Source organism: Argopecten irradians, chromosome 16, assembly GCF_041381155.1.
Source record: "Argopecten irradians isolate NY chromosome 16, Ai_NY, whole genome shotgun sequence".
Lineage (NCBI taxonomy): Eukaryota > Metazoa > Mollusca > Bivalvia > Pectinida > Pectinidae > Argopecten > Argopecten irradians.
This window is the reverse complement of record NC_091149.1, coordinates 4,440,547-4,450,013: the sequence shown is the minus strand read 5'-3', so window position 1 is coordinate 4,450,013 and position 9,467 is coordinate 4,440,547.

Here is a 9,467-nt window from a genome sequence, read left to right as displayed (position 1 = left end):
GACAAAAACGTAACTTAAAATTACGCAAACTGCTAATATTATCAATGGGTACACATATACAGGTGCAAAATTCCAATTATGATTCGGGTATTATATTGCACAGAACAGTTCTACGTGTATGTGGATATGCGAAATAATTAATATTTCCACAGACAAACCATGAAGATCTTTCAATGTAGGTTAATCAACACCAAAAATTGCCGAAATTTTAAAAATGTCAATATCTATAGACCCAATGCATAACTTATGCGAAGCAAAAAGTTTGGAACTCAAGATGAATTTTAACAGAATTAGCAAAGTCGTGGTATGTACTTCTACAAAGTTACTTGTAAAAATTGAACTTACAAAAAAGCTGACTTTTGTGTGTTCATTACTGAAGAAGAAAGTAAAAGGTCTACTACATTTGCGATGCAATATTAGCCTACATATGTAAATAGTTCTTAAAAGTCTTAGAAGATCTGGAGGCAAAAAATGAAAACTTAAGCCAAGCTTCGTAAATTTCACATAAAATAAGCATTTTATGACGTCTTTTTTTCATCTAAGCTCAAATAAAGCTCCGGAAATCTGAAATATGGTTATACAATGTCTTTAATGTGTCATTTTGCCATATCATGACGTCACGTCATTGTCATGTGACACTTGTAAAATCTTTAAATAGTGACAATCACCGGTTAAAAGGCAAATTATGTGACGAAACAGGTGTACCATGCAGTACAAATTACTACCTAGTTTAAAAATAACTCCACCGACACACCTCAACATTGTAATGTGAAAATAAATCTCACGACAGGGTGAGTACCTCGGCTATTAGTGTTTATTTTTAGAGTTGAAAAGATATATTTTAAAAGGTGACGTTTCTCGGCACGTTTTTTTATATACTATGAAATTCAACCCAATATGTTTACTGTTCTGTAAGCACGTAATCGGTGATTTATAAGGATTGTACCGAATGTATACTGTTTCAACTACATGGGCATAATGGTATACATGCACGTACTAATGATATAGCATAAAAATACATGCACCAATTGTACCAGGGGCGTAGTCAGGGTTGAAACAATGCGGATGCAATGTTACTCCCTGCCGAATCCCCTCAAAAGCAGCTTGTCCCGGAACAATGTTGCAGTAAAATCCAAATGAATACTGAAAATCAGAATTCTCATCCCTGCATTTCTGGACACTTTTAGTATCGTAGGTGTATTCAGAATATCATTTGATTCATTTCTTTTGTGAAAAAATGTTTACACCACAACTATTTTACAATATGTGACATTCCACACTATTATACATGTACATGTATATGACTCCCTCTCTCCAGCTTACCGTGGACTAGTCGCCTATACCACAAATGGGACCCCGATGGAAACAATCGGTGGTAGGTTTATCCTATGATAAGTCAGCTAGCCATAGCATATTAGGGATCTCTGATACAACGAAGGAAACAGACAAACGTACATGTAAGTGTAGTATTTGTACACTGTAACATTTGCATCAGGGTAAAAATACGAGAAGGCCAATCATGGATTATGGGAGCTCTGATTACACCTTGGTACATTATGTACCTGTGTTTGAAAGAAGAAAGATATATAGCATCAGAATTGAACTTCATTATATATAGCAACTAAAATCAATCTTTCTGATTATTAATATTTTTAATACACATACCTTTGTATCTCTGTCCAAAATTAACACGTTTAACTATTTAACAGAATACATGAAAGTAAGTTTATAGCATTCACAAATTAACTTGGATTTATATCGTCACTTGCAAAGTAAAGTTGGGATTTTTTTTTCATTTTATATTATTTCCCTGTGAAGGCAATCCCGGTAACTCTTATTTCTTTGCATTATACCTGTATACCTTTGTGATACTAGTGATTACTACTACTAAGCCATGTAATTATCGCCACCGATAGCGGCGACAGTGGATTGTTACTATGATGACATATGATAATATTTTCTTGTACTTATATAATTATTATGATACATGAAGAGTTAACTCAAAACCTTGATTTATGTGTGTCATAAACTGTTTCAGAAGGGAAAAGAATCGACGAGATACATGTACGAATATACACCAAAAAGCATTGCATCACACATGTAAATCAGTAATATTAAAGATGATTAAACAATTAAATAATACACCAAAGACATCAGATATCCAAAGGGCGAGAGTTCCACTATACAAGAAGACACAACACTAACATACCGCAGTCTCCAAAAACACGCACCTCTCACTTCACACACGCTACACACTGCATACATGGGAGTCCGTCCTTACATGACCCTGGCTGTTAATAGGACTTTAAAATAAACAAAAAAACAAACATCACAAATGAAAAGTTTGAGCTTCAATTTTTACGTCAAGATACAAGAATTAGAAATAATTAATTGCATCCCGAAAAAAAATTATGTCAAAGGAAAATGATGTGAATGCACGGAAGTCTATGGTATCTACGCGCGTTAATTGATCAAACCAATAAATCAAGTTAGTGTAAGATAGGTACCAGACGACAGGAGGATCGGCTAGCAAAGGGCGACATTTTCATCTGGCGGGAAACTCCTATTTAGAGACTTGCATACAGAATTGAAAATTAAACATCTTCCGAAATGTGTGCATCCAACGTGGAGAGTTATATGCGGGTCCCGAATTTTGTTGTTAATTGATCAATAAAATGTGTTCGAGATTAGATTTTGATTTTTTGTTTTTTGAAAACGCTAGCTCTACTGTGATATGCTACAAACAAATGTGTTAGTGCTCCTGTTGATTGAGGGGGGTTAAAAGGACGTAAACAATTGGGAGTTACGTTCAACAGAAATGCTGCATGATCGAGAATACACGTTGATATGATGACAATAATTAAGACAAGCAGAGTAGAGGTGAGAACAGGAAGGAGATGGTCTGCCAGCAAGGCTATAGCAAACTTCGCCACAAGGATATTAGTTGGGGCAGTCTGCATAGGAAGACGGGTTCGGAAGAGGTCAGACATCCAGATGGAAAGAAGCCAATATAGCAGAGAGATTAGGCATCAGGAGGTGTGGAGGCGGTGGGAAACAGAAGAGAGGAAATTATCTTGGGCAGAGATTTGAACATGCACACGATGGTAGCTTCAGTCATCTTGAGAGTTGTCTTAGGATGTTCTTCCGTGTGACAAGACTCTTCATCATCTTTCCGTGTGAAGTGGCACTGGCACAAGGGCTTCATACTTGGAGACATGACCAGGTGCTCATACAACTTGCCGACGCTTTTGAAAGGGAGAAGACGAAGGCAAAGGGAATACAGCAAGAACCAACATTAATTCAGTTTCAAGAGGAGGGACAAACACCAGTAAAACAGCAAGCAAGACCAACCAAAGTATTCTATGATATGCAGGAGACAAGAAGTTTGCATTCCCAGAGGTGGTGGGGAGAGCACTACGACCAGACATAGTGCTGTTAAGCAAGAGGAAACTGACTGTGTCCTGGGTGTGAATCGCACCACGAGCGGAAAACGACCAAGCATGCTGAACTGGCTGGCGTGCAATGTCCCGTTGCAGGTAGGCTGTCACTGATGACGAAGCCAGTCATGTTGGCGGATGCACGGAGCCCTCGGCATCAAAAGAAAGACAAAGAAGACTGTCGCAATAGAGTTGGAGAAGGAGGCAGAGAGAACGGGGATACACAGAGACGAGACTAGCTGGAAGCCAACCCTCGGAGAGTAGGGACTGATCACTTTTACTGACTCACCATCCGGAGATATTTTCAAGATAAGGATTTAAACGCCCATAGGTAGATTGACATGGCTGATGACGACGGTTGAGCAGCAACACGAGCAGCTACGTTCCAGTATTTTTCCGGATGAACTAACAAAATTTGACACTCAACAATTAGTTGCAATTAATAGGAACAAGAGGCCCAAAGGGCCTTAACGGTCATCTGACTACCTTGGCAATAGTAAATTTAATTTCATATGGTGTCACTTTGTCAGGACCGTGTCAGGATCATTTTCAATTTCTTTCAACAAATTTTCTTTCAAACAAGAGGCCAAAGGGCCTTAACATGTAGGAAGTTAATTAGATATAGTGTCATGGTAGCCATCTTCGATTTGGGATCAACCAGAGATGTAACAACCGTTGTCGGGACCATGTCAGGATCATTTCATGCAAGTTTCAGCCAAATCGCACAACTTGAGAAGAAGTTCAAAATGTGTTTTAAAGATGGCGGCTGTGGCGGCCATCTTGGTTTTCCGATTGACCCGAAAAATAACAACACTTTGTCAGGACCATGTCAGGATCATTTCATGCAAGTTTCAGCCAAATCGCACTGGTAGAACTTGAGAAGTTCAAAATGTATTTTCAAGATGACGGCTTTGGCGGCTATCTTGGATTACGGATCGACCCGAAAAATAAGAACACTTTGTCGGGCCATATCAGGATCATTTCATGCCAGTTTCAGCCAAATCGCACCGGTAGAACTTGAGAAGAAGTTCAAAATGTGTTTTCAAGATGGCGGCTGTGGCGGCCATCTTGAATTTCGGATCGACCCGAAAAATAACAACACTTTGTCGGGACCATGTCAGGATCATTTCATGCAAGTTTCAGCCTAATCGCACCGGTAGAACTTGAGAAGAAGTTCAAAATGTGTTTTCAAGATGGCGGCTTTGGCGGCCATTTTGAATTTCGGATCGACCCGAAAAATAACAACACTTAGTCGGGACCATGTCAGGATCATTTCATGCAAGTTTCAGCCAAAACGCACTGGTAGAACTTGAGAAGAAGTTCAAAATGTATTTTCAAGATGGCGGCTGTGGCGGCCATCTTGAATTACGGATCGACCCGAAAAATAACAACACTTAGTCGGGACCATATCAGGATCATTTCATGCCAGTTTCAGCCAAATCGCACCGGTAGAACTTGAGAAGAAGTTCAAAATGTGCTTTCAAGATGGCGGCTTTGGCGGCCATCTTGGATTTCGGATCGACCCGAAAAATAACAACACTTTGTCGGGACCATGTCAGGATCATTTCATGCAAGTTTCAGCCTAATTGCACCGGTAGAACTTGAGAAGAAGTTCAAAATGTGTTTTCAAGATGGCGGCTGTGGCGGCCATTTTGAATTTCGGATCGACCCGAAAAATAACAACACTTTGTCGGGACCATGGCAGGATCATTTCATGCAAGTTTCAGCCAAAACGCACTGGTAGAACTTGAGAAGAAGTTCAAAATGTGAAAAGTTAACGCACGGCGCACGGCGGACGGCGGACGGCGGACGGCGGACGACGATGGACGAAACATGACGACTATAGGTCATCCTGACCCTTCGGGTCAGATGACCTTAAAAGTCAATGTTTTTTCTCACATGTTCTTCTGACTAGGTAAAAATAAGAAAACAACACTTGTAATCATAATCGTATCTTAGCATTTATTCAATATATTCTGAGAACATTGATATAATCTTTGATAAAGCACAGAGAGGAGTCCAGACATGAATTACAAGGAATAAGAGTACACAGTGGTCAGACAGAGTCTAAAAACTGAAACATGTATATTGGTCCAACAACTTTACGGAATCAGATCACCCTGGTTATCTCCCCTAGTTTTGTCTGGCTATGTCAATTACACATTCTAATATATCAGTTACTTTGTCTCTCTCTTTTAGAGTTACTTCCCTTTGTCTCTCTCTGTTAGAGTTACTTCCCTTTGTCTATCTCTGTTATAGTTAATTCCCTTTGTGTCCCTCTGCTAGAGTTACTTCCCTTTGTTTAACTTGGTCAATAATGATGAAGTAAAATGAAGAGATGAGTGAATCAAAGGGAAGTAACTTTTACAAAGTGAATCAAAGGGAAGTAACTTTTACAAAGAGAAACAAAGGGAAGTAACTTTTACAAAGTGAAGCAAAGGGAAGTAACCCTGACATATCAGAATGGAATCGCAAAGCTCAAATAAACGAGCCAGAGGTATCTCGGACTAACCTTTCCCAGAATTTACACAACACAAATGAAACAAGAAGTAAAATGACAATAAGCAGGATTTCTTATAAACAGGAGTTCATGGAAACACACTTTTATGTTGCACATTTTTCCCAAAATGAAATTAATCGTAATCAAATAAAACATTTGTATTAGTTATGTATATACATTTATCACGATCATGAACATGTAAACATGATGATAAACTGTCAAATATTCATTTTAACCATCACAAATTTTAACTATTACATATACAAAATTGTAGAAGCCTTATTCATACAGTATGTTTATAACAATCTATCTATTTTATCTGTTGTTTATAATGAAACTTTAAGCCACGATAAACCTTCAGTATACGATACAAAATATTGATGTTAAAATCACGATGACAGATGGTATTAAAGAAAGAGAAAATAACTTCACATCTTCATTATAATTACCGATATGAATGTCAATATAAACAATAATAGTTAGAATTTAATCATGATTATAAACATAATAATCATATCATGATTAAACAGAATAATCATGATTATGATGAAAATGTTTAAATCATAAGTATAAACCAAATATGAAGACAGAATATGAAGCTAATGAAAGAAAACAGAATGAAAAGAAATATAAAGATTAATATCACTGAGTGATTTTTTTAAAGATGCTCAACCGCCGACAGCATAAATGATACCCATCATTTGAATGTACCAGGTATGTGTCTAATTAACACAGAAATACATATGAAATAATTTATTTTGCTTTTGGTAAATGCACAATCAGTACTTCATTCCATATAGGGCATAGTGCTATGGATTTTTTCCGGGATGAGATTAATCATTTTTAATATTTTTTATATTGAAGTAAAATTAGAAGCTAAAACTTTTCAATGGTGGTAATGGTGTAAAGTAAGGAATTTATGTAACTGAAGAAAAATACTAATTTGTGCATTCCTGTTTTTGAGAGAGATAAAATACCATTCTTCAGCGGTGGAGCATTTTTAAATAATAAATTTAAACATAAACATCACGATCATGATTACACAACTCTTACGAACATGATCATGATTATGTAGAGACGATCACCACTATACCCAGGATAACTCATATACTGACACACAAGTAAAGATAAGGTGTAGAGTATCACACAGAGTTAGCTCCCTTTCATCAATAATTTTTGGTATAAAGTATATAATTATGCTTTTCACATAAGATGGACAGAAGATTGACAGAGTTTCCTCCCTGTCTTTTTTCTTTTAAAGTTAAGATTGACAGAGTTATTTCCCTTTAATCAGTCAAGTAGCCCAACTCCTTTCCCTTAATTCATGATCTTCAGTGTAATTTGGTAGCCAATTCGTGCAATCTTAACTATTATGCTATGCAGTTTATTCTTGAACTGATACTCAAAATATTAAACTGTGGCTATGGCACTGTTTAAATCTTAGATGCGTATATAGCTTTACATGTACATGTATATAAATCATTCAAATTGAATGTTCATCCTTTTTGAGCAAATGCAGTTTAACAAAGCAAAACAAATGCCGGTCAACAATGTAGAGGTACACAATGTTTGCCATAAGAAACATACAGAGCCCAGACAAAAGTATTTGAACCCTTGATTACTTGATTTAATTTGCATTAATGCATTTTGACATACATTCAATTTTAAGGCTTTTTGTTTTCTCAACTGATATGCTATCTTTTCTGATGTTTTCTTCCTCTGAAATTGCAAAATGAAATGAAAATACTGTAAAGAAATTGCAATGCCAATTTGTATATATAACAATTGTAAGCCAAATATGGATTTTTCAAATCATAGCATGTCAACATCTTTTAAAGATGCTCCAATGCTGACACAGTATAAATGATATTCATTATTTGAACAATAATTAGTGTTTAATCGTATATATATAAGTCAAATTAACACAAAAAATAATATAAAATAATTTATTTTGCCTTTTGGTCATGCACAATCAGTACATTATTCCATATAGGACATAGTGCCACGGAATTTTTCCGGGATGCAATTAATTATTTTTTGTATTTTTAACTTGAAGCAAAATTAGAAGCTTAAACTTTTGAACAGTGGTAATGGTGTAAAGTAAATAACTTTTGTAACTGAAGAAAAATATTAAATTGTCTGCTGCTGTTTTTAATAGTGAAAAAATACCATTTGTCAGCGGTGGAGCATCTTTAAAATATTCTTTGGAAAATAATAAATAGAAAATAATTAAGATACTTAGTGCATGAATACATTTGTCAGTCTTCTGATCAACTAAAACAATTAGGTGGAATGGTTCGAGTGGAAACAAAGTTGAAATAAGGTTATCATTACATTGATATTTTTGTATTTAACTCCATATAATATTATAAACAGTCATACACAACCATTTTTTTTTTAAATTGGTAAACGAAGAAAAGTATGGATCCTTCACTTGCTAAACAATGCGTTGAAAAAATGAATAACAACTAGTAAATAAAGATACCAATATAAGTTATAGCAAGTTTATGGAATGATGTCTTTCAAAATATTGGTCAAGTTTTATATGAACAGAAAAAAAACCAATATAAACCTTTCAACTTTCAACTAAAAAACCAATATAATATATTACTGAAATAGAGATTATTTCTGGCGATAACTATCAAAGAAACAACTAAGAACAAAATAACACAAAACAAATAATTTTAGGTAGCTAGCATAAGCTGCACTTTCAATTTTCATATAAAATAGTCACAGCTTAAACTGCGGAAAAAATATGGTACATGTATACATAAATAGTAACAACACGAAACACTCTAACAGATATATATATAACTATATATTAAACTAAACAGCCATATCTTATACCAGAAAAGAGTAGGAAAACATAAATCTAACAAAATAATATAACTAAAATCATATCTGTATATATCATAAATAACACAATACCCTTTCATTTCAATTTTTTAACCTCTTTCTGAAAATACACAACCTTGTTTCCATGAATATTGAAATTTCTAATGAGCAATTCATGCTTAATCATTTTAAACTTTGAATTAAATTCATATGATCAAAGTAATATAATTTGAATAGAATTCATACGCTAAAAGTAGTTATTAGAATTTAATTCATATGATCAAGGTAATAATTTGAATTGAATCTATATGATCAAAGTAACGATTTGAATTGAATTCATATGATCAAAATAGTAATTTGAATTAAATTCATATGACCAAAGTAGGAATTTGAATTGAATTCATATCATCAAACTAATAATTTGAATTCAATTCATATGATCAAAGTAATAACTTAAAATGAATTTTTATGATCAAAGCAGTAATTTGAATTTAATTCCTATGATAATAGCAATTTGAATTTAATTCATATGATCAAAATAGTAATTTGAATTAAATTCATGTGATCACAGTAATTTAAATTGAATTCATATGATCAAGGTAGTTATTTGAATTGAATTCAAATGATCAAAGTGGTAATTTGAATTGAATTCATATGCTCAAAGTAGTCATTTTTTGATAACACAAGCAATATTG